Source organism: Erpetoichthys calabaricus, chromosome 17 (genome assembly GCF_900747795.2).
Source record: "Erpetoichthys calabaricus chromosome 17, fErpCal1.3, whole genome shotgun sequence".
Lineage (NCBI taxonomy): Eukaryota > Metazoa > Chordata > Cladistia > Polypteriformes > Polypteridae > Erpetoichthys > Erpetoichthys calabaricus.
Window position 1 is genome coordinate 95365327 of NC_041410.2, and position 25967 is coordinate 95391293.

The 25967-nt window shown below is 45.3% G+C and overlaps 2 protein-coding genes across 2 annotated transcripts in view; both read left to right on the top strand.

The window, feature by feature from the left end:
- rnf11a (ring finger protein 11a) overlaps nucleotides 1-25967 on the top strand; it is a 628093-nt gene that overhangs the window by 518937 nt on the left and 83189 nt on the right. The window lies entirely within an intron of this gene.
- mast1a (microtubule associated serine/threonine kinase 1a) overlaps nucleotides 24111-25967 on the top strand; it is a 103576-nt gene continuing 101719 nt past the window's right edge. Inside the window, exon 1 of the mRNA XM_051920575.1 lies at nucleotides 24111-24773. The gene's annotated coding sequence lies outside the window, so the exon portion shown is untranslated. The remainder of the gene's footprint in view (nucleotides 24774-25967) is intronic.

Sequence of the window (25967 nt, forward strand, 5' to 3'; positions counted from 1 at the left end):
TAATACAATTAGTAACTTTTATATAGTAATTATTACATAGCACCCATGGGAAGGCACTATATGATAGACATATAGATGAAAAGCCCTATGTAACAGTTACTAAAAGACGTATCAAATATAGACAGATAGAGGAAAGGCACTATATAATATATAGATATGGGATGGCAGTATTTAATTGATACATAGATAAATAAGTACTGTAGATGGGGAAAGGCACTATATAATAGATAACCTTGTGTGTTGGATGGTAAGTCCTCCCTCAAATGTAAGTTCATTTTTCATTGGCCAGCACAGTACTGGACCTGATGCCTGTATGATGGGTGGTGTCTCCAGACCCACCAGGCCCACCTGTAATCTTCATATTCATGTTGCACTCTGAACGCTGGTTTAATTTCTAAATGCCCTCTGAGTATTTTGAAGCACGCAAGAGAGTTTGGACGAAGCACCCGTATTTCCTGATCATGTTCCATGTGTGTCTATGCGTGTCTGCTGGATGTACACATGACTGGCGGGGTCTTAAAACTCGCTGTTTCAATTTGTGTCTTGCTAACGCAGAGCTGAGAGACCTCATCCAGAAGTGCCTGAACGTGTATCCTGAAAATCGTCCCACTCTGGAGGAGATCCTTGAACATCCGTGGATGTGCTAGAAACCTGCACTGATAAATGGAGAGAGGGATGAGAGCTAAAGCCGTGCAGGAGAATCTTCAAAGGAAGTGCATGTGTTTGTCCTCACTGGACACAGAAGTTAACATCCAGAGCAGCAGGGTAAGGAAATGGCAATGACCATCAGAGGTAAGTCTTCATTTTGCTTTTGAGACCTTTGCCCAATGGGTTATGACGTGACGAGGAGGAGGAGAAGGAGAAAGACAAGACATATGTGACAATGATAATGAAGTCACCTGATAAAGTAAGTCTGAGTGAGGCACCAGATCACCCCCACCCCGACATCCCCCAAATCACACAGCCCCATAATAAACTGGTAGAGCAGCTTGGATTGGTGAAAACCTGCCTCCCCACTGCTCCCACACCGGTGACTGCCCTGGATACCCCAGAGTGGACTGGTCACATGCACTGATTTGGGGACTGGTAACTAACTGGGAGTGAGCATGTGTTGGGGCAAAGTGTGCCGAATGGTCACTCTGTCACATGTGAGATGTGGATGTGATGCTGAAAGAGAGCCAGAGTCTCACTAGAAGGCAGCACAAAGTGAGGGTCTCAATGCAGATGATGTGGAAACATACCACAAGATGGAGCCAAAGGGTCCGTAGGAGTGGTGTTGTGGTGCTGGGATGGAGGGGCTCAGTGGGCACATTCATTAATGAAACAACTGAACCTCCTGCCAGGCAACATCACATGAGCAAGGAAGCTTAGAAGTGGAACCCAGAGTGCCCCGCTTTAAAAGCATGGTGGGTCCACAAAGACAAAGCACTGATGCAGACAAAGGTTTGAAAAAATAAGAAAAGCACAAAGTGAGCACACCTGCAGCACAGTTACACGACATGGCATAGCAGGTCTGGAGACCAAAGGTGCCACTCTCTTGTTATACAAGTGACACTGGCATGTGGGGGGTGGGCACAAAGAGACAGGGCACTGCTAGTAATTGTGGGCTGACGTAAAAAGAAAAGAATAAAAGCAACATTGACCAAAGCAAGCACTTCAAGACTAGTGTGTCAGCAGCGTGTATCCATTCACTACAGAGAGAGATGGGAAGGCACTACATAATAATTAAGGCAGATAGATAAGAGGCGTCGGATAGCAAACCGTATATATTATACAGTGCCTTTCTCTCTATGTACTGATCTAACTTAGGGTATCTATGTTTTATAGTGCTTGTCTTACCTATCAACTATGTAGCACCTTTCGTAATTATTATACAGTGCCTTCTGTATCTTTCTGATATAGTGCCTTTCATATCTATCCCTGTTATATAGTAACGCTCTTATTTACTATATAATGATCTAGATATCTATTTTCAGTATCCATCCATCCATCCATTTTCCAACCCGCTGAATCCAAACACAGGGTCATGGGGGTCTGCTGGAGCCAATCCTAGCCAACACAGGGCACAAGGCAGGAACCAATCCCGGGCAGGGTGCCAACCCACCGCAGGACACACACAAACACACCCACACACCAAGCACACACTAGGGCCAATTTAGAATCGCCAATTATTTTCAGTATCTATTTATCAATCTCTTTTACAGTGCCCTTTACACCTATCTGTCTATATATCTTCTAGAGTGCCTTTTCCTTCCTAGTAGTTTTGGCATTTGAAGTAAGTCGCCATTAATAAAAATGTCTAAGATCATAACAATACTCCCTAGTAATAACCATAATATGCAGATTCCTGGGGCTTTGTATTCTCACAGCTTTATCAGTCAGCTCCTTTCATGTACCACTTATTAGTAACAGTTACAAAAGTCAGTCTTTGCAGTATATAGCGCCTTTAAAACCCCAGAGATAGCTAATCTTCAGATGCCTGTACTCAAGTCCAGCCCCATGGTGTTTTTGTGGCATGCTCTTTTTCAGGATTGCTGTTCTGCCCCCTTTCCCCTTCTCCCTTAACTTCTGTGCTTTCTGACTGGCAGTGGGCAGCACCCTCGCCATACAGTTAGACGGAGGTGAGTCTCCTCCATGCCAGCCTTAGTGAAGGAGCTGACGTTCTTTGTCCTGCGGGAGTGCTGACCCGGTGATGTGCGCAGCTCCACCAGATAGGAGGCCTAATTCTACAAAGGGAAGTAAGCGGATTATGTCTGCTCCAGGGAGTGTAAGCTCATCTGTAGCTTGTCCCTGTGTGTCTCTCTCAAACCCATTACTGTCTGCCCCCAAAGAACTCAAATGTGGTTATAATTAGACAGAGGGGCTTGACTGGGATGACATCACCGAGCACTTTGGTGTTCTCCAGTGTAAATGGTTTCCTCCATTTGTTCATTCATGGAAAAATCATTGCTGACCAACTGATATTCAATACCCCCCACCTCCCACCCCCCAGTCATCTTGTGCTCCCCCAGTGCTAGCAGGGGCTCTTAGCTTTCCTGTTGTCTGCAGGTGAGACTGACACACACAAAATGAACACTTTAAACTCTCCTCGCAGACAGGCAGACCCCAGGGCTTTGGAGGAGCTGAGACTTTAATAATTGTTTCTTTACATTTATATAGCACTTTTCTCTCTACTCAAAGCGCTCAGCAATTGCAGGTTAAGGGCCTCGCTCAAGGGCCCAACAGAGCAGAGTCCCTATTGGCATTTACAGGATTCGAACCGGCAACCTTCTGATTGACAGAGTTCTTGAGCTTCTGGTGATGTAGGTGGGCTTTGAGCGGGGACACTTGGCTCCAGAGTTGTAATGTATTTGAATGGATCATGCACTGTGCCTGAGGAACGAGCACTCACTGTGGCAGAACGGCCGTCTCTCACACTGTGACCTCATTTGTCCTCACCGGTCTCCCCATTTCTACTTGAGACTTTGTTGTGTCCTTTTGCCTTTTTAGCGCCTCACAATATTTCAGGCAACTGTACAAAAAGACTAAGAGGACGAGTGAGGGAGGTGAAATATGAAGACGAGTCACAGCTCAGCTGTGTGAGGTGAGGCCAAGTGGGGGAAGTCATGGCGGTTAGCATTGCTGCCTGACAAGAGTCCTGGGTCCAAATCCAGGTATAAAATACTAATGATCCAGGCAGTTAACAAATGAGGCTGATTGAGTGAGTGGTCACCCCGTTTTTTTAGCCCGTTATCTTTTTTATTACACATGCCGAGAGTCTCATTGAATCAGGAACTCGTATTTCACTAAAAACAGTTGCCGTCCCAATTCTTGCTTTCCGATACCTTGCGAAGCTTTTCCCAAATAGGTCGCCTAGTCTTTCGACGAAGCGACCACACGAGGGCGACATTGTGCTTCATTTAAAGACTTTTCTAGTTTTGGATTTTAAAGTCCACGATACTGTATACGAGACGCAAATGGGCGCCATTTGTGCTAATGAAGGGGCGCGGACTCCGGACACCGAGGGCGACACACACCGTCATCAAAGCCTAACAATACAACATTACACGCTATTGACAACGAGGGGCGACGTCCGTCCATCTATCTCGCCTAATGGCTGCGAATAGGCTTCAACCGGCACTGAGGTTAGAAGTGGATCGCCACTTGACCCAATGAGCGTGCAGGATGTGAAATACGTACAGCCGAGGGAGCCATACGAGTGCGTGCCCAGCTTGTATACACATCACACAGTATACCGTACATGTTCCATTCCTTCACACAAATTCTGCATTCACTTTCTCTGGATAACTTAACCTTCAAGTTTTGCGATGTGTGAAGAAAATGGAGAACCAAGATTGGGGTGGGGGTAAGGGATACGTACACATGGGGAGAACAAGCAAATCCCAATGGAAAGTGACTGGGAGGTAAACCTGGGATGTTGGATTTGTGGGGCTCAGGTTACACCTCTGAGTTATTCTATCTATCTATCTATCTATCTATCTATCTATCTATCTATCTATCTATCTATCTATCTATCTATCTATCTATCTATCTATCGCATAATTCCTTTCATATCTGTGCATCTATTATATAGTGCAGTGGTTCTTAATCTGTGGGGCGGGCCCCCCTACGGGGGCGCGAAGTAACAAAAAGGGGGGGGGGGCGAAGATGTGAAAAAAAGAAAACAATCAAAAATATGAAAAATACATCTATTGAAACCAAAACAAATTAACTTAAACTACATTCTGATACTAGAAAAATAAATATTGCGTTAAATAAAAGTCAATAAGAGTTAAGTAGGTATAATAAAATATGCATCTATGATATATCATTAATTAAAAAAGAACAAATTGGTATTAGTGGGCTCCTTTCAAAAAAACGTTGGGGGGGGGGGGGGCGCTATTAAAACTGTTATGAAAACTCACGTCGCAAATACTTAAAGGTTGAGAAACGCTGAAATAGTGCTGTTCTGCCAAACTATTATATTAGTTCTTTCCCATATCTGCATATCTATTTCAGAAGTGTCTTTATATCTATATTAAAGTGCCTTATATCTATAATATGGTGCCCTCTATCTATCTATCTATCTATCTATCTATCTATCTATCTATCTATCTATCTAATACAGTGGTTTCAGAAAGTCTTCATATCCCTTCACTTTCTGCACACTTTATTGGGTTTTAGGTTTAATTTCAATTGGATAAATTTGCCATTTTTGTCCATCAGTCTACACTCAATAACCCATAATGATAAAGTAAAAATATGTCTTTGGAAATTTATTATATTTATTAAAAATTTAAAACTGAAACCTCTCATTCATAAAAGTATTAAGTATTCCTAAAAGTTCAGACCCCTAATTCAGTACTTTGCAGAAGCCCCTTTGGCAGCAATTCCAGCTTCGAGGCTTCTTAGTAAGTCTCTACAAGCTTTGCAGAACCCAAGTGAACAGAATTCACAGATTCGGCAGGGCTAATGCAATTACAAAGGTTTCTCTAATAACCAAGTTGCATTTCTATATGGCTAATTAAGGATAAGCTAAGCTATGGGACAGTTAGTACACTGAGGGAACGTCTGCGGAAATAAGGGGGTTTGCAGTCATGTGTGAATAATAGATTAAAAATCTCTCATTTCAAGCAGTAGCTGCCAACTGAAACACTATATATATATATATATATATATATATATATATATATATATGCATACTGAGGGTGGCATGGTGGCGCAGTTGTAACACTGGGGCTAGGCTCCCACTGCCCTGCACTAGATAAGCTGGCTATGAAAATGATGGGTATGCAGTATAGACTACAGTATATACAATACAGCAATAATAATGTATGTGCAGGTGTGGATTTCATGATATCTTAAAATATTTTAAATATCTCTGTGTAACTTATTTACAGATTAAGGTTATTCAGTCAATTACGGTATTGTTCATGATGAGAATTTAAATAAGACCATTTACAGCCTCCAGTACGTCGCTCTCAGGAAGTCGCCGGTGACTACGGTAGATATTGCGGGCTGTACTAACAGCGCACCTCGCCTGCCCTCTAGTGGTGGAGAAGTGACGAACAAAGCGAGTGAGTTTAGCTCGGTTGTTTGAATTCATTTTCTGGTCCTGGGGAGACACATTACTTCACCTGTCTTGTTCCTGAAAAGCCACGTGTAAACTCCAAGTTGCCAGCACTGTTTTCAGAAAATGGATGGACATGTTAATAACAATAGTGTATAATAATAATAAAAATAGTGATAATAGGGACATAGGAGTGGTGCAGTGGTATAGAGTCTTCAAAACTCCTAGTTAGGTACAGACTGTGTGGAGTTTGCATGTTCTCCCTGTATCTACATGGTGCTTCCTCCAGTATTACTAAGGTGCCCCTGCTACATTAAATGGCATTTTGCCTTGTGGTGGGCTGGCACACTTCTCAGAGTAATTTTCCACCTCATGCTGGAACTTCCAACCCACAAGAACCTACATTTTATTTAGCTGTTGGATGGATGGATGGGTGGATGATAGCACACCCCTCTGTCCACAGAGAAAGTCCTCATTTTATATATATTTCTTAGTTAATCAGGTCAAATCTTTTGTTATTTTGCATGGTTGGTAAGGTGCTATATATAAATGTCTCGTTATCGCCCGTCAGCCTTTTGTCTATTGCTTGGCATCAGATGTGACAGATGAAAGATGCTGTGCCATCACCTTCTGCTCTTGTCGGCTTTGCCTTCGATTGCCCCCCGGACAGCCAGGACTTTGTTAAACAGCGCAGCAGGAAGTGGACGAGATGCTGATTCAGACAGTGAAATGTAAAATAAAAGAAAAAAAATGAAACATGCAAAACGGAGCTTCTGCGTTTATTTGAAGTTAAGTGCATTTCATCACAAAGCAAGTGGATCCCAATTAAATAAAAAAAGAATGGAGGAGCAGCACCGTCTGCAGAGCAGGTCGATAAATGGAATGCTGTGGTGTCCTTCTTGGCCTACATTGGCCTCTAGAAACCCCACTGGGAAAAGCAACAAAGAGAGAAAGTGTTCAGAAAATTAGGGAATCAATAAGTAATGGGGCACAACTACAAAGAGAACCGCTTAATGGAGCCGACAGGAAAGGCACTATAGACCCCTGAGGGTCACGTATCACTAAGGGCTGCACCAGACGGCTCTTCTGTCTGCCAGCACTTCCTTCAAATGCCCACCTCCCCCTAAACAGAGTCATTGGAAAGCTGGCAGCAGGGATGTCCATTTAGAACACACATGGCAAAGTCAGGGGAGAGTGGCACAGCTGTCAGAGCTGCTGCCTCCCACCTCAGGACCCCGAGCTCATTTCTCCATCCATGCGGGGTTTTCATGTTCTCTCTGTGTTCTGGTGCATTCTCTAGGAGTCCTCTGGTAATCGAGCACATCCCAAAAATACACATTTTACTGTTGATTAATTGGCATGAGGGACTGCATCTGTCTAAACAGACCATTTCAGCAAAGCATTCATGTGCGTCAATCAGGAAGATGTTCAGTTCTGAATGTCAATTACTTGTTAGAAAAGTAACAGTGCCAGGGTGCAACGATGGCAGACAAACATAAAATGACAGAAAATACAGTGCAGGATCAGAGGAGGAGTGCTGGATGGGCGTGGAGATTAACAAAGTCGACTCTGTAGTATCAGTAATGCAGATCGGAGCTCACAGGTCTGCTCTACCAAATGCATTTGAAGAAAAAGAACAACACATTTATGTTATTACAGTTGCTTCTTCTTCACAAAAATGTATTGCATATCAGATAAATATATTGAAGTTCTGTATCTTTGTTATTGAAGAAAGTTGGTTTTAAAAACTAAAATATCTGTCCATCTGTTATATAGTGCCTTTCAAATCTATCTATCTATCTATCTATTTAGAGTGGAAAGAGAAGAAAGTAACCATACATAAACAATCAATCAATCAATCAATCAATCAATCAATCAGCATGCCATTCTCAGACTGGCTTAATCCAGTTTAGGTTCTCAGGGTGTCTGCCCCTGCAATGCCAAACACGTGCGCTGGATGAGGTGTCTGTCTATGCCAGTCTCATATTCCACTCACACTCACTCCTCCAGTCCTACTTTTGGATGAAGGAGGAGTCCATAGTACCAGAAAATAAATAAACAAATAAATAAACTGTCCACTCAAACAATGTAAAAGTCGGCAAAGGTAATGGCTGGGTCAGCAATTGAAAAAGCCCAGCAGTTCTGACCACTGCTTTACTGTGTCATTCTCATCCATCCATCCATTGTCTCCCGCTTATCCGAGGTCGGGTCGCGGGGGCAGCAGCTTGAGCAGAGATGCCCAGACTTCCCTCTCCCCGGCCACTTCTTCTAGCTCTTCCGGGAGAATCCCAAGGCGTTCCCAGGCCAGTCGAGAGACATAGTCCCTCCAGCGTGTCCTGGGTCTTCCCCGGGGCCTCCTCCCGGTTGGACGTGCCCGGAACACCTCACCAGGGAGGCGTCCAGGAGGCATCCTGATCAGATGCCCGAGCCACTTCATCTGACTCCTCTCGATGCGGAGGAGCAGCGGCTCTACTCTGAGCCCCTCCCGGATGACTGAGCTTCTCACCCTATCTTTAAGGGAAAGCCCAGACACCCTGCGGAGGAAACTCATTTCAGCCGCTTGTATTCGCGATCTCGTTCTTTCGGTCACTACCCATAGTTCATGACCATAGGTGAGGGTAGGAACATAGATCGACTGGTAAATTGAGAGCTTCGCCTTGCGGCTCAGCTCCTTTTTCACCACGACAGACCGATGCAGCGCCCGCATTACTGCGGATGCCGCACCGATCCGCCTGTCGATCTCACGCTCCATTCTTCCCTCACTCGTGAACAAGACCCCGAGATACTTGAACTCCTCCACTTGGGGCAGGATCTCGCTACCAACCCTGAGAGGGCACTCCACCCTTTTCCGGCTGAGGACCATGGTCTCGGATTTGGAGGTGCTGATTCTCATTCCAGCCGCTTCACACTCGGCTGCGAACCGATCCAGAGAGAGCTGAAGATCACGGCCTGATGAAGCAAACAGGACAACATCATCTGCAAAAAGCAGTGACCCAATCCTGAGCCCACCAAACCGGACCCCCTCAACGCCCTGGCTGCGCCTAGAAATTCTGTCCATAAAAGTTATGAACAGAATCGGTGACAAAGGGCAGCCCTGGCGGAGTCCAACTCTCACTGGAAACGGGTTCGACTTACTGCCGGCAATGCGGACCAAGCTCTGGCACCGATCGTACAGGGACCGAACAGCCCTTATCAGGGGGGCCGGTACCCCATACTCTCGGAGTACCCCCCACAGGATTCCCCGAGGGACACGGTCGAATGCCTTTTCCAAGTCCACAAAACACATGTAGACTGGTTGGGCAAACTCCCATGCACCCTCCAGGACCCTGCTAAGGGTATAGAGCTGGTCCACTGTTCCGCGACCAGGACGAAAACCACACTGTTCCTCCTGAATCCGAGGCTCGACTATCCGACGGACCCTCCTCTCCAGGACCCCTGAATAAACTTTTCCAGGGAGGCTGAGGAGTGTGATCCCTCTGTAGTTGGAACACACCCTCCGGTCCCCCTTCTTAAAGAGGGGGACCACCACCCCAGTCTGCCAATCCAGAGGCACTGTCCCTGATGTCCATGCGATGTTGCAGAGGCGTGTCAACCAAGACAGTCCTACAACATCCAGAGCCTTGAGGAACTCCGGGCGTATCTCATCCACCCCCGGGGCCCTGCCACCAAGGAGTTTTTTGACCACCTCGGTGACCTCAGTCCCAGAGATGGGGGAGCCCACCTCTGAGTCCCCAGGCTCTGCTTCCTCATTGGAAGGCATGTTAATGGGATTGAGGAGGTCTTCGAAGTACTCCCCCCACCGACCCACAACGTCCCGAGTCGAGGTCAGCAGCGCACCATCCCCACCATATACAGTGTTGACACTGCACTGCTTCCCCTTCCTGAGACGCCGGATGGTGGACCAGAATCTCCTCGAAGCCGTCCGAAAGTCGTTCTCCATGGCCTCTCCAAACTCCTCCCACGCCCGAGTTTTTGCCTCAGCAACCACCAAAGCCGCATTCCGCTTGGCCTGCCGGTACCTATCAGCTGCCTCCAGGGTCCCACAGGACAAAAGGGTCCTGTAGGACTCCTTCTTCAGTTTGACGGCATCCTTCACCACCGATGTCCACCAACGGGTTCGGGGATTGCCGCCACGACAGGCACCGACCACCTTTACGGCCACAGCTCCGGTCAGCCGCCTCAACAATAGAGGCACGGAACATGGCCCATTCGGACTCGATGTCCCCCACCTCCCTCGGGACATGGTCGAAGTTCTGCCGGAGGTGGGAGTTGAAGCTACTTCTGACAGGGGGCTCTGCCAGATGTTCCCAGCAGACCCTCACAACACGTTTGGGCCTACCACGCCTGACCGGCATCCTCCCCCACCATCGAAGCCAACTCACCACCAGGTGGTGATCAGTTGACAGCTCCGCCCCTCTCTTCACCCGAGTGTCCAAGACATGTGGCCGCAAGTCCGACGACACGACCACAAAGTCGATCATCGAACTCAGGCCTAGGGTGTCCTGGTGCCAAGTGCACATATGAACACCCCTATGCTTGAACATGGTGTTCGTTATGGACAATCCGTGACGAGCACAGAAGTCCAATAACAAAACACCGCTCGGGTTCAGATCGGGGGGGCCATTCCTCCCAATCACACCCTTCCAGGTCTCACTGTCATTGCCCACGTGAGCATTGAAGTCTCCCAGCAGAATGAGGGAGTCCCCAGAAGGTATGCCCTCTAGCACCCCCTCCAGGGACTCCAAAAAGGGTGGGTACTCCGAACTGCTGTTCGGTGCATACGCACAAACAACAGTTAGGACCCGTCCCCCCACCCGAAGGCGAAGGGAGGCTACCCTCTCGTCCACCGGGGTAAACCCCAATGTACAGGCTCCAAGTCGGGGGGCAATAAGTATACCCACACCCGCTCGGCGCCTCTCACCGGGGGCAACTCCAGAGTGGTACAGAGTCCAGCCCCTCTCAAGGAGATTGGTTCCAGAGTCCAAGCTGTGCGTCGAGGTGAGTCCGACTATATCTAGCCGGAACCTCTCAACTTTGCACACTAGCTCAGGCTCCTTCCCCTTCAGAGAGGTGACATTCCACGTCCCAAGAGCCAGCTTCTGTAGCCGAGGATCGGACCGCCAAGGTCCCCGCCTTCGGCCACCACCCAACTCACACTGCACCCGACCTCCTTGGCCCCTCCCATAGGTGGTGAGCCCATGGGAAGGGGGACCCACGTTGCCTCTTCGGGCTGTGCCCGGCCGAGCCCCATGGGTGCAGGCCCGGCCACCAGGCGCTCGCCATCGAGCCCCACCTCCAGGCCTGGCTCCAGAGTGGGGCCCCGGTGACCCGCGTCCGGGCAAGGGAAAACGGCGTCCAAAGTTTTCATTCATCATAGAAGGTTTGACTGTGTCATTCTTCTCAGATTATTTAGGTCTTCAATTATTATTGCTTCTTGCCTCATTCCTTTTATTTTTATTTTCTCCATATTTATTTATTTTGTTGGTTTCAGGAGAGAGAGAGAGCACTTTGAGCCGCAGGGCCTAGCACAGCGTACTGTATTTGCGGTGAGGAGCACACAGGTCAGAGTGAGGTGCTGGAACGGCTGGACATCGCAGCTCTGACTGCTGTGTAGTCGTGAACTCGGCGCAGCTTCTTTTCGGCGTTGTTCTTATCCAGCAGACATATTGACTGAAAGGTTTTGTGGGCCACCAACTTGCAGGCTTTATGTGAGGCTAAAGGCCGTTTCCCTGGAAAGATTTATTGCGTTGCAATCAGCTCTCTCTCTTTCTTTCTCTCTTCCATTATTGATGGGATTCAGGATTTTGGGGGTGGGGAGGGGGTGTCCTGAGGCTAATGCAAATTTGACTTGTAAAGTTGTTTTAAACGAGTGCAGCACAATCAGAGCAGTTTGGATCAATGAGACGCAAGCTGGTGATCTGCCTGCTCCGATTGAGACCTAAAGTACAGACACTTGGGAAGGAAAAGAAGCAGTCCTTAGCCATAGCCTTGTATTCTCTGGGGATTTCTCTTCGTTATTTTTAATTTTTTTATGTATCTCTGGTTACAGTCTTTAGTAGTACCTCCTGTCTTCAGTATGCCTCCTACTGCAAGTCTTTTGTTAAAGAATTTGTCCAAAAAGATGGCATGTGATCTCCTTCCTAGTCACCCAACTGCTTGTCTCCATTTCTTACCCACCATTCTCTAGTGCAGGTCTGTCCTACTGACCACCCTATCTATAGTCTCCTCTACTTCAGTCCTGTCCAGGTCTATCCTACTGACTACTCTTACCTGTCTTCACTAGTTTTGTCTGGTGAAGGTCTATCCTACTGAACCCTTAAGGCCCACTTGACATCTCTTCAGTGCAGGTGTATCTTACTGACCATGCTATGGACCCTCTACTTTTGTTTGGCGCTGGTGTATCCTACTGTCTTACTAAACACACTCTGCCTAGTGCAGGTCAATGCCACTGACCACTCTGTGTCCCCTAGTATATCCTACTGATCGGATTTCTCCATTGTTTTTCTAGTATAGGTTTATCCTGCCAACTACTCTATCTGTCCCCACTACTTTTCTCCAGTGATGGTGTATCCTATCGATGACTCTGTCTGTTTCTTATACTCCAATCCCATGTAGGGGTCTCTACTACATCAGTCAAGGCCATTCCAAGCCAGCTGAACATCAGCCTAGTGCAGGTGTATCCTACTGACTACGCCACACTATGTACTCACTCCTAGTGTCCTGCTATGCACTCTCTATCTTCTACACTCCACTTCAATGCAGGTCAATCCCACTGACCACTCTGTGTCCCCAAGTCTATCCAACTGATCAGAGCCACCCTGCCTTGCTGATCTTGTCATTACTCCTTGATGTAACTCTCTGTAAATGTCACAGGCATGACACACTCTAGATTCCATGATGCGGTGCACTAGAACATGCTGGCGTCATGTCCGGAAACTGGCATTGCTACACTCTTTCTGCCACACTCCTGTCTCCATGACGCACTCAAGCTGTCTCCTCTATTGGCTCCTGCCATCTGCTTTTCTCTTCAAACTATAGAATGTGATTTTGCCAGCTCATGCATAAAATATTGTGGGCACCCGGGGACCTGCTTTACACAACATGGGTACTACGAGACCTGTGTAAAAAAATGTGGGCAGCACAAAGCATGATTCAAAGATGAGGGCAGCTGGGTATCTGTTTAAAGCCTGTCTGTTTAATGCCCACCAGAGTGCATGATGGACAGAATGTGGGCACAAGGAGGTCTGCCAAAAACTCATGGCCAACAGGAGCATCAGGAGGCCTGGTGGAAACAACGTGGGCACCATAAAAAGTGTTTGAATAAGAAGAACACCACAGAATACTTAAAACATAGGGGCACCACCATGGGCCCTCCTTGAAAATGTGGGCAGTGGGGTGTTTGATTTAAAATAAACGAACATCAAGGTATCTGTTGGGCCACGGAGCCAAAATAAAAAGGGGGCATCACACACACTGCTTAACAGGCACAGCCAACAATGAGCAGCCAAGAAAAATGGGCACAAGATGATGATCTTCAGAAATGCGGCTGGCAGGAAACCTAATCAAAAAGATGCCAGCTTCAGGGTGTCTAAAGAGAAAGAATACGCGTGTCAAGGTGTGAGTTTGGTTTTTATTTTTATTGAATTCGATTCAATTCCTGATATTCCATTTTCACTTTATCATTCTGGGGTGTTGAATGTTGCTTGATGAGGAAAACATAAGAAAATGTGAACAAAGTGACGGCCCTGAAGGCTTTCTGAATCTGCTGTATAAAGTGGCAGTTTTGGACCCCCCCAAAGAGGCTTGTCTGGCTGATGTCTGGTGTTTTATGTACCACACGAGAATGAGAAAAAGGAAACAAAAAATACTTGGCACGTTAGGGCTGAGCTCATCCTACGTGGAAAGATGTCAGAAAAAGGGGCAAAACATGAAACTCTGTCATGTCCTACAGTTTCTAGCTGCGTAATCTGACGAGGTCAGCCACAGCAGTCATCACGTCTGACATCCCCTCCAACTGGAAGTCATGTACTGTGTCATTGGCTTTAGAATTTCACCTTGTGACTCTCCAGCAGCGTGAACAAGGACTACTGGACAGCCATGATGGCCTCCAGATCAGGCATGGGGCCAGCTTGTGCCCAGAAGGCCTGTCGCCCCACCAGCTCCGTGACGGCTGCCCACTTAGTCAGCCGCGTGTTACACAACAGGCCTTCATCTGTCAAAGCGGCCTTTGTTATGGCTCTGAATCTTCAATAATTCAGGACGTGAGAGCACTGCTGAGGTGTGCTGATTTCCAGCTCTGCTGCATGGGAGGTTTTTGTTTTTTTTGGGGGGGGGGGGGGCTTAGGGCCCTTAGACAACAGAACAGAGATATATGAATGTCGTAAATAGCTAAAGGGTCCCAATGTTTAACGTGGCAAAAGGTGAGAAGCTGAAACTCCCAACTGCGTGTAGCGAAGTGCAGGAGAGCGCGTGGAACTGGCTGGGTGTCGCCGTCGAAGAAGCCCCCCACATGTCCCAGAGCCTTACCATACCCCTCCAGACACTTGCAGCTGTGTGCCACAGTCACTTGAGATGCCACCTTTCATAGCCTAAAGACCAACAGCAAAATAAATGGAATATGTGAGCGTGTGCAGATAAAGAGAAACGGCCGGCCGAGGTAAAGAGCTGTAAAGGCCTCAGTGAGCAAATAAAGAAAACAGAGATGAGTGGGGTAGGTAGGGGCACATGGAAGAGAGCTGCATGGGGGGTTGGCCCACACTCAGAACTAAAAGCCCAGTTTGGGGGGACCATGGAGTGGGTTGCCCAGAACACTTGTCCGTGTGTGGAGTCCGCGTGTTCTTCCAGTGTCCGATAACATTTTACACATCCAAAGGTGTGCAACTTAGTCAGGGTAACCGACAACTCTAAACTGGTCCTTTAGGGGCCTTTTTGGACTCCAAGTGGGCTTTCATGTGTCTGGCCACCTCTGTGGTAAAGCCCAGATCAGTGGAGTGTTGCAGTGATGGCTGTCCTTCTGGAAGTTTCTCCCATCTCCACACTGATTCTGTGGAGCTCGGCCAGAGTGACCATCGGGTTCTTGGTCATCCCTTCTACCAAGGCCCTTCTCCCACAGATTGCTCAGTTTGACAAGTTCTACGAAGCAGTCTGGTGGTTCCAAACTTCTTCCATTTAAGAGTTATGGAAGCCACTGTGCTCTTGGGAACCTTCGATAATGAAGATTTTTGTTTTTGTAGCCTCCTGCAGATGTGTGTCTCGACTAAAATCCTGTCTCTAGGCTCTGTGGGCGATTCCTTCAGCGTCACGGCTTGGTTGTTATAAATCAGCTGTAGGACCTTCTAAAGGCAGGTGGGTGTCTTTTCTAATCAGTCCAATCAATTGACGAGACCACAGGTGGACTCCAAACAAGGAGTAGATGATGATCAATATAATGGGGAGTCAGGGCAAAGGGTCTGAAGAAATGGGTCAATTGCATATTTCAGCTTTTTATTTTTTATTGTACTTGGCAAAAATTCTAAAATCCTGTTATATACAAATATATATATATATATATATATATATATATACCATACTATAATACACAAACACCTACACACTGATGAGCCAAAGCAGTCTGTGCACTCCCACATGAAGAAAATGATGTTGAGAATCTCGTAACAACGGCGCATGTCAAGGTCAGGCATATATTAGACGGCAAGCTGACATTCGGCACTCGTAGTCAACATGCAGAAGATATGGACAGATGTTCAGACCTGGGTGACCCAGTCGTGGTGAATACCTACTGACAGTGGTCTGAGGAGGATAAAACCACAAACCATCAACAGGGCGCTGGGCAGCCATGACTCCTTGATGTGAGAAGTTGACGTCTGGTGCAAACCTACAGAAGGCCACCACTGTGGCACAAACTGCAGAGCATTTTAATTTGGGCTACGGAAGTCGTGTCAGCACACGGTGGAGCAACAGCATACTAGGCAGGTGGTCCTAATGTACAGGATGGATAGATAGATAAACAGATAGAAGTGAAAGGCATTATATAATAGACTAGCTGTGTAAGCCTGTGCTGTAAAAAGCCCAGGGTCCTGGAAACTATTGAAATTGTCAGAATAAAAATTAAAATGAAGAAATTTGTTTTGCCAACATGCTCGCATCACATGTGCATTAACGGCAGGAGGAAAAGTAAAAGGGATGCCGTTTTGCAGATGTTACTGGCTAAGCAACTTTGTCTTTGAGGTTTCGTTTTGCTGATGTGTTGGCCTCATTTGTGTTATTAGCGGCTGAGCACGATTTCTGTTTCCTCAGAGGTAGAACCCTTACCCCGACTCCACCTCTCACTTCCGGGCCAGCCAGACACACATACTTCCACCTGTAGACGTTTATATATAAGTAGATGTGAAAGGCACTATATAATAGACAGATAGAAGTGAAAGGCACTATATAATAGATAACTACATGTGAAAGGCCCTATATAATAGATAGATATCCTATGAAGCAGACATATTAACATCATCATCATCTACAAAGCCTGGTCTCCATTCTTTTAAGAGGATGCTTTTGATGCCTACTGTACCAGTGATGGGTGTCTTCCATTTCCTTGCAAAGATGAGCAGAATGGTCTGGTGGACATGGCAGGAAAAAGAGTCAAATATGGTGCTTGGAATGTGCCCAGAGGAGATCAGAGCGCCCCCTCAGGGCTGCACCATTAAAATGCACTGATTTGTCCTGTGAATGGCTTTCAAATTCTTTTTGATTCAAGGGTGCCACCCACTCAGGTAAGATCCGAGTGTTACTGCAGAGCACCATGTTCAGCAAATGAAGCGCAGTTTTAATATCTGAAGGACAGAGAGGTAAAAGTGTTAAAGAGGACTTGTCAGATGACCTGCAGCGTGTGCTCCACCAGCGGCTCCCTCGCTGTCTATAGTGATGCCTACTGTGGGTGTTAAATTCGTATATGCAATCAAGATTATGGATAGAATTCAAACAAAAGGTTTTTCCATTAAAATCTACTTGAGTGTTGTGGAGATTTACCAAGCCAAAGTATTTCACGTTTTTATTTTAGCTGATTTGATGAAATTGTGAACATTTGGTTTTCACGTTAATGTTTTGTGATACTGTGTGCAAATAAAGGGTGAAAAATCTTGGGTCTTGTTTTCGATGGCTGTTAAATCATAAAGTGTGAAAATTGTTGAAGGGTGTTTAGCTTTTAAAAAGCAGTGCATTTTTCTACAGAAAGGCAGAATTTGGACTGCGAATTTCCTTCGCTAAGATCTGTCCTCCATGTGTAAATTGGCACGTATTATTATAATGATTATTATGAACATCATACAATTACACAATGCACACCCCAGGGAGAGTAGATTTTCAAATGCCCAACCTCATTGTCCATACACAGTATAGTGGCCATCACGTTGGACCCTAAATTCCCTTTAGATTACTTAAAGCCTGCGTTGTATTGTGATTTTTAAATGACGTTATATCTAGTAATGTAAGTCATTTAACGTGAATGAAAACCTCCTGGGGTTTCCCCTTTGGGATGTCTGTCGGCCTCCTTACTCCATGTGCCTGTAGAAGGTGCGTGTAGCTGAGGGGTTCAGTTCTTCGTCCAAACGGTGTCCTGCGTGAGACGAAACACAAACTTCCGCTCAAAACTGACCCCGCTGCCCTCACCGTCCCTTTCCTCTCCTCTAATCTTAAGGGACACTGGAGCTCCGCCGTCAATTTCACGGTTTTAATCCGAGAGCAGCTCGCTCCCGCCGCACGGATTAGTGGGCGGGGTCTACGTGGAGCCGGAAGGCTTGCCATTGGTTCCCTACAGCGCAAGTCTGTCCTGTGATAGGCCGGCAATGGCAGCTGCCGTAAACGCGAGTCAGAGGGCCAGCGCAACCCTGCCTGGTTACAGGCGACAGGCCCCAATCCGTCTGTTTTCCGAACCCGCTCCTTCATTCACGTGCCCCCCACAGCATCCAACTCCGGTCGGCTGAGACGTCGTCCTATCCCAGGGCACCCTGACAGACGCGCTGGAACTGACCGACACCCGAGCTATTTAAGAATCGCCAGTCTACGAATAAACCGCGCGTCCCTAAGACGTGATATGCAACCGAAGTAGGGCCTACTACTTAAATAAAAAGTAGTTTATGTTATTAGTATTGCTGCAGATTAATGTGATTGTCTTCTTTGTGGGTTTTAGAAAACGGGCACTGGCTGTTATTCTACATTTTTCTTTGTTATTTTAGTAGTGATGTATTTTTAGTGTGTGTAGTTTTGAGGTTTGTAGCAGTCTATGTACTGTAATTAATAACATTTTTATGAGATGGTGGAATTGGTATTATTAGCATTAGTGGTTCTATTGGCATTATTCATATTTGTATTGGTATCAGGGAAGCTAAACCAAACTAAACAGAAATAGAAATAAAAAAGCACCACACTAGAAATTGTTGCTTTCTTGTGTCCCCAGCAGTCTCGCTTGTGTCATTTCTGTTACAAAATGTCTGAGGGGGGTGATTTGAGCATCTAAGAACAAGCAAAGGGCCGTGATGTCAGCACATTGACTGCTATACAGACAAGGGGAGTCATTTCCAGGGCTTCGACTCTTTCCTCTCCTGATAGACTGTCGACCCCATACTTCCTTCACTGTAATGAATGTTAAACAATGTGCCCTGTGGTCACCCTGTCCCTCCACCAGCTGGCCAAGCAGATACTCCTGTGGGTCAACGCTCCTCCGAAACTCAGCCTGGGGCCTTAGGGGCTACTTGGGGTATCAAACATCAAAGCTGAACTACAATCAGTTGAATGGCCTTTCTATCTATCTATCTATCTATCTATCTATCTATCTATCTATCTATCTATCTATCTATTATATAGTGCCTTTCATATTCTATCTATCTAATCCTGCCAACTACGCTTATCTATTATATAGTGCCTTTCATATCCTATCTATCTGTTATATAGTGCCTTTCACATATATCTACCTATCTATCATATAGTGCCTTTCACATCCATCTATCTATTATATAGCACCTTTCATACCCTATCAATTATATATTGCCTTTCATATTCTATCTATCTGTTCGATTGTGCTGTCATTGTCTGCTTGTGGTCAGACGGGGTCTCTTACTGCACTGGCCATCAGACTTTTGGCAGTTCATTCCATTTTCCCAATGGCATGTTTCTCAAATATCTCGCATTGTCCCTCTGTAATCCTGCGGCTGGACAAGAGGAAGGAGTTTTGATTTATATATTTTTCCAAAGTATTTTGCACATCCGCCCTTTTGTTCCTACCTTCCTTTATGAATCAGCTGATTATGCTGGCTCCCAATGCCAGCGCTGACTGGATAGTGGTCTGTGATCCCTGGAAACCCCCCCCCTTGCTCTCTCATCTCTTTCAAGACCCAATGTGTCATAACATAAAGTAAAGTGATAGTAAGATGACTTGACATTTTATTGTTACGGTACATGTGGGGTGCCACCCATTTTTCTCATCATCCAAACACTCCTACATAAGAGATGATTATTTGCTTCTGATTTGAAAGTAGATTTCTGCATTTAAAGTGGAGAGGAGAAATGTGTAGCCCTGGAAAATATGTAAATGCAGTAACAAGATAAATAAGATAGATACACTTGTATAGGACTTTTCCAGGTGCTGAAAGTGCTGTACTTAGACAGTTGGGAAAGAATACATAGATAATAATAATAATAATTCATTACATTGATCCACATGTCCTTCCTGGACTTGGACAAAGCTTCTGATTGGTTCCCATATGACTTTATTTGGAAGCCCCTCAGAACCCACCGTGTCCCTGAAGCCTACATCTGCTGGACCCAACTCCTCTAAAACAATGACACAAGTGCCACGCAATGCCCTGCTGGTGTCTTGCCTCTGTTTACTATTTGAGTTGGTGTTCATTAAGGGTCACCTCTCTCGCCTTTGCTTTTCATATAATCTATGGAGTAGCCCAGCGAAATGGCACAATGATAGTCCATCTGTTTGGATCACTTCATGCATTTAGGAACCTCTGTTCACTGGATATGTTGCCTCTTACATCACTCCTTCTATTTGCATCTTGATGCCTATGTTCATTGGTCATTCCAGCCCTCTTTTGGATGCCAGACATCATTAAATCCAGTCATTGGTCCATCCATTTATATATACAGAGAGAGAGAGAGAAAGGGAGGGTGAGATACAGCCATGTTGGCCATCCAGATACCACACTACTCTATGCTGATGACGTTCTGCTCCTGAAGGAAACACAATGTGAACTCGAGTCCTACACACAGCAGTGGAAGATGTGACTGAAGGAACATGGCCTGCAACTCAACATCAAGAAGATGGAATACATAGAATGTGGAACACAAACGAATGGAAATATTTGCATTGATGTCCAACCCTTCAATAACGTCACCCAGTTCAAGTACTTGGGCTCACTTGTCTGCTCTGATGGCAACTCTGTTCCCAATGGCAGAACACGAGTCACACCAAGTCACCGGAGTGCTCTGTGACCGGAGGAGGTCGATATTCCTGAAGTCGAAATTCTACAACACTGTCGTCCACTTAGTTTCCTTGTACGGAATGGAATGCTGGCCTGCAATCACGAAGCACAAACAAGAGCTCCATGCTTGATGAAAATGAGATAAAAAGACCCCACTGGACCCTTGGCCTGAAAAGGGCCAAGTCATTAGTCACGCATATCATTGAATAGATGTGTGAAGCCTACCTTCAATGGTATGGCCATGTGGTGGGCCTTTCAGCTTAGTCCAAGAGAAAAGTGGCCAAAGACATGATGGCTGCACCACCTGAAATAAATGGGCAGCAAGTGGACGTCACCCCTGAAGATGTCCTCAATCAGAACAGATAAGAGACTGGCGTGCCAAAAAGCAGACCCTGTGAAGTTGTGGAATAAGCGCTAGGACAAATGGTACAACAGAACATCTCATGAAATCTGTCAAAAGTCAAACAACTGCATAAACACGTATACATGTGTTTATATATATACTGTCTATATATACACTAGCTGTCCCCTGCAGCTCAGCCCATGTAGTAGTGAAACAGGACAAAATTTAAAAATCAATACAAAAATAAAAAGAAATGTAATTCTGGCCAAGAGGAAGGTAGGTACTCTCCAATATCAAACGTTGGCACTGTATCTGATCGTGTTCAGCTCTGATGGGAGAGCGTCCACCACGTGGGGAGAAGAGCACGTGGCAGTGATATCTCTGGTAATGAGCAGCTACCCTCTAAAACACACGTAGCTTTGAGTTCTCTCTCACAAACATCAAACGTTACTCCTTAACAATCTGTAGATGATAATGTCTGCTGAACAAACTGGTATTGCTAGCTAAGCGGAGGTGAGGTGCGCTCCAACACGTGGCGACAGGTAGAGCGACTCAAACGGAGGCTTGTGCGTGACTGAGGAAGGCCCTGCCCAGCTCCCCACTCCTGAGGTCACGACTCCCCCCAGCACACAGCCTCTCTCTCGCATTTACGCAAATAAATTGCAAGCGAACTGTGATTGTTAGCGCATTGAGATGAGTCGCAAAATCAACTGGAATGTTCCAGCAAATTCTAGAAAAAAACTTGATCTAAATCCGTGAAGTAGTTCTCTTGTTTGCTAGCTAAGCGGAGGTAGGATACACCCCAAGGCGGGCTCATAAGTGAGGAGGGCCCTGCCCACTTCCCTCTCCCCATGGCGTGTTTCTATCGGATTCACGCAAATAAATTGCTGCCTCAAGTGAACTCTGATACTTAGCACAATGAGACAAGTCGCAAAATCAACTGAAATGTTCAAGCAAATCATAGAAAAAAACCGATTTAAATCCGTTAAGTAGTTCTCTTGTGAAAAGCGGACAGACATACAGACAGATGTTGGATTTTATATATATAGATATATACATACACATATACATACATATATAAACAGTTGAAATGGCTATGAAAACACACGAAAGAGCAGTCATGACGTGATGTTCATGTTTTTGCTCTCCTCAAATGCTGCCAAACATGTCTGCTGTTACTGTGGCCAAACAACTCTGTCTTTAATTCCTGTGTCCAGAGCACTCTGGTCCTTGCCTAGATGTCCAATGGCAATCTGCAGACTTGCACTAATGTTCTTATACAGTATTGGAGAGCAAAGGCTTCACTTCACGTGCAGGTCAAGTTTGGGCCATCACTTTCTGATTGTAGATGACTTTGAGACCTTTGACAGTTACCAGCAGTTCCTGCCATGCCATTTTGGGGCTCTTGGAGACTTCCTTTAGAGTCAAACGGACAAATCTTGAGCTGAACTTGCAGGTCTGGTCACTCCTGGATAAATTAGAAGTCGTTTGAAATCCACATCACTTGTAGATGATTTTTCTTACAGTAGAAAGAGTGATTTGAAATCATTTGGCGATCTTTTGAAATTATTTGTTGTTTCTGAGGGCCTCCGGGAGATCTTTTGAACTTGTCCTGAAGACACCACACACAACAACAGCTAAGAGAACACCGGACCCTTGATATCTGTGGTTCCACCTGCATACTCCCTAAGGAGGTCCTAATCAATGGCACCTCATCTGAAACACCTGATTCCAGTTTATTGATTTGAAAATGGTGATAAATGGAATGGTGGATTTACTTCATTTCGATTATGAGAATGAATACACCACATCAATCCTATGTTTCCTTTGTTCAGGTAGGTCACTCTTTATCAGTAGGCTCTGCTTGCCTGTTAAAGTATGTTGAAAAAGTCAATGATTTCAATGGGGTGTACTTAGTTTTTCACATGAGTATATTTTAAATAGGACAAGCGCATGGACTGACCCAACTTTTTGATATACTTATGTCCTGACCCGTGGTAACTTTTTGCAAGGAGATATTCTGAGGAATTTATAGCGCGGACTGTCCAGTGGTGACAGAGACAGAGACAAAGAACAATTAGGAGACAACAATGGACAAGGCCACGGTGGGCAATTCAGCCAGGACATCGGAGTACACCCTGATCTTTACAAAAAATGCCCACAAAGGGCTCTTTTATGACCACAGTGAGTCATGTGCTCAGTTTTACGTCCCCCCTCCAAAGGACAGTGGCAATTTTTATAGCACAGTGTCCTTGCTACCACCCTAGGGCTTTGGGATCCCCACACAGACCCCACCATAAGCACTCCCTGCTGGCCTCACCTTTAACTCTTCAAGCAGCTACCCAAGCTTTTCTTAGATGATCTCTCATCCAAGTACTGGCCAGGCCCAAACTTTCTTATCTTCAGGTGGATCACCTGTTCTGAAGTGCAGGCGGTATAAGAAAGAAAGAAAGAAAGAAAGAAAGAAAGAAAGAAAGAAAGAAAGAAAGAAAGAAAGAAAGAAAACATTAAATAACAGCATAATGCAAGTGTTCATTTATTCGTTTCTTCATTGATTAAATCAGACCTTCAGAAACAAAGAGCAATGAATGGTAGCGGAATGCAGATCATTCGTTTATTCATTCATTAATTGATTCGATCATTAAATCAATCATTCAGAAAGAAAGACCAAAGTTGGAGGTGATACACGCGCTGACACATCTGACTGGTGACAGCAGTGTGTGTCCTGTGACTTTAATCGAATGGCGGCTCCTTTTAAATGCAGAACGAGCGTCACCACTCGCGGTCGAGACCACGGCGCTTTCAATATTTTATGCCCGAGCCGTATAATGTGAATATTTTATGATTTAGTCTTGACTGCTGGAATTTAACCACTCAAGGATGGATGTTTTCCAAAGGGCTGTGAATCGGCGACGCCCGACAGGCTCTTTGCGCTCCTGACAATTGTTTTCCATCTTCCATTTACAGCGAAGTGGAATTTGACGTTTTAAAGTAAAATCACAGAGAAAGTTCCCATTTTCCTGGGCTGAAATGTTTACCTTTCGCCTTTCTTAGCTCGAATGGCACACGTAACATTAAATGGTTTGGTACTGGTTGGGGGGAGGCATTTCTTTGAGGGGATTTATTGATTAAAAGTAAATCGATGCTGTATGAAGCTCGGCGCTCCCTGCTCGTGTTACGCTTTTGAACGTCTCTCGTCAAATCCGAGGGATGAATGGGAGGGGAGGCTTAATAAAGGGGCGGGCGGGGGTTGTTCCTTGCCTTTCCTTCCGGATATTTAAAGGTTAAATAGGCATTTTTATATTAGGCTCGGCTGCGGGTGAATGAGGGTAATAGCATCGGGTGTCTGGTATCGTCAAAAGGGGCAAAGAAAGAAAGAAGGAAACAAATAAAGAAAGGAAGGTGGGGAGGAGAGCGCGCGCGCGCACACGTGAGAGAGACAGATCGCGAACGCGCGCCACACGAGCGCCGTTTCCACATCTGAACGCCACGCCAGTGCCTTAGCATCTCTCTTCAAGGAAAGCAGCAGCCGATGTGTTTTAACCCGGATTTATGAAACACACATCACCGTCAGAAGGTTATCCGGCTAGGATTATTGCATTTTGCACACAAACACATCATCGGGACTTGTTTATCGATGTGAAGAGCAGGGATGGAAAATCTGACTTTTAACAGACGACCGACACGAAAACACGCAAAATAACAGAGTGCGTCGGAAAACAAAAAAAAAAAAGGCAGCAGTGGCGCCTGTAGCTGGAACAACCGCCGCATCAGGAGATACAGTACGGGACAATGACCGGTGATGCCAAGTTTTAAGAGGGCCAACATGGCCAGGCGGTGCGGGCATCTTTACCCACAAGTATTCATTGTGAGCGATGCAACACCACTGAACACTTAGCAAGTAAGCATTGTTGCTGACGCACCCTTCGGTTGTTATTGTTACCAGTTATGGTTTCAAGTAGTCAGAATTAATGAAATGTACGGGTGGGCGAGCTTTATTTTTTTGTTTCGCAGTTTAAAATAATGTAACTTTTTTGTATCGAGTTTCTAGGCATGTCTTCTCAATGCACGAAAGTTGCCATAATTACGATTTTGAATATGATGTTGATTATATTGTTGTGCAATATCCGCGAACTCTGGTTTACTTTGACGGAAAATGTAATAATACTTTGTTATCAAAACTCTTTTCCTCATTTTTGAATTTGTGTTTGCTAGGCGAAATGGAAAGGGTCACTTTTGAATAAGCGATGCCCCTTTAGGTTATTCCACTTATTAAAAACTACAGACAGGCATTTTGTCAGATAACGTAGACGTTTCTTGTTAATCCCGGGGGTCCCTCTTTGCTGTACTCTGGTATAAACAATGACAAGTGGGAACGGGAGAGCCGGGACTAAAAACGAAACGAATCAGGGATGGCACTGATTATGTGTCAGATCTGACAAATAGAAAGGTGCTATATGACAGATATGCTATAGATGGAAAAGGAACGATACTAATCATAGATAGACAGATATGAAAGGCAAGGTATAATAGAAAAAACACTATAGGATGGATAGAAAACGTGATAGATAAAAAGGCGCTATGTAAAACACAAAAATACAGGTAGATAGGAAAGGCACTAGATTCAACTAATAGGTAGGTAGAAAAGGCACTATATTAAACACAGCTGGATAAGAAATGCACTATATAATAGAAAGATTTATTGTATTGTATGTAAAACAAATATATAGTTAAGATAGGAAAGGCAGTATGTATATAGTTAGATAGAATTGAAAGGCACAATATACGAGACAGATAAGAATACACTAGATAGATAAAAAGGTACTGTATAAAACTAATATATAGACAGACAGGAAAGGTGCTGTATATATAAAAAAATATGACAGACATATAAGAATAGCACAACATAAATGATAATATGTTACAGAAGATAGGAGATTGACAATATAATAGACAGATAAAAGGCACTATATAAAACAGATAAATAGGAAGGGTGCTACATAAGCCAGATGGATACAAAGGACACCATATAAAAGGTAAACCTCGCTAAATATGATACAGACAGGCAGATATAATAGGCACAACTGAGAGGAAG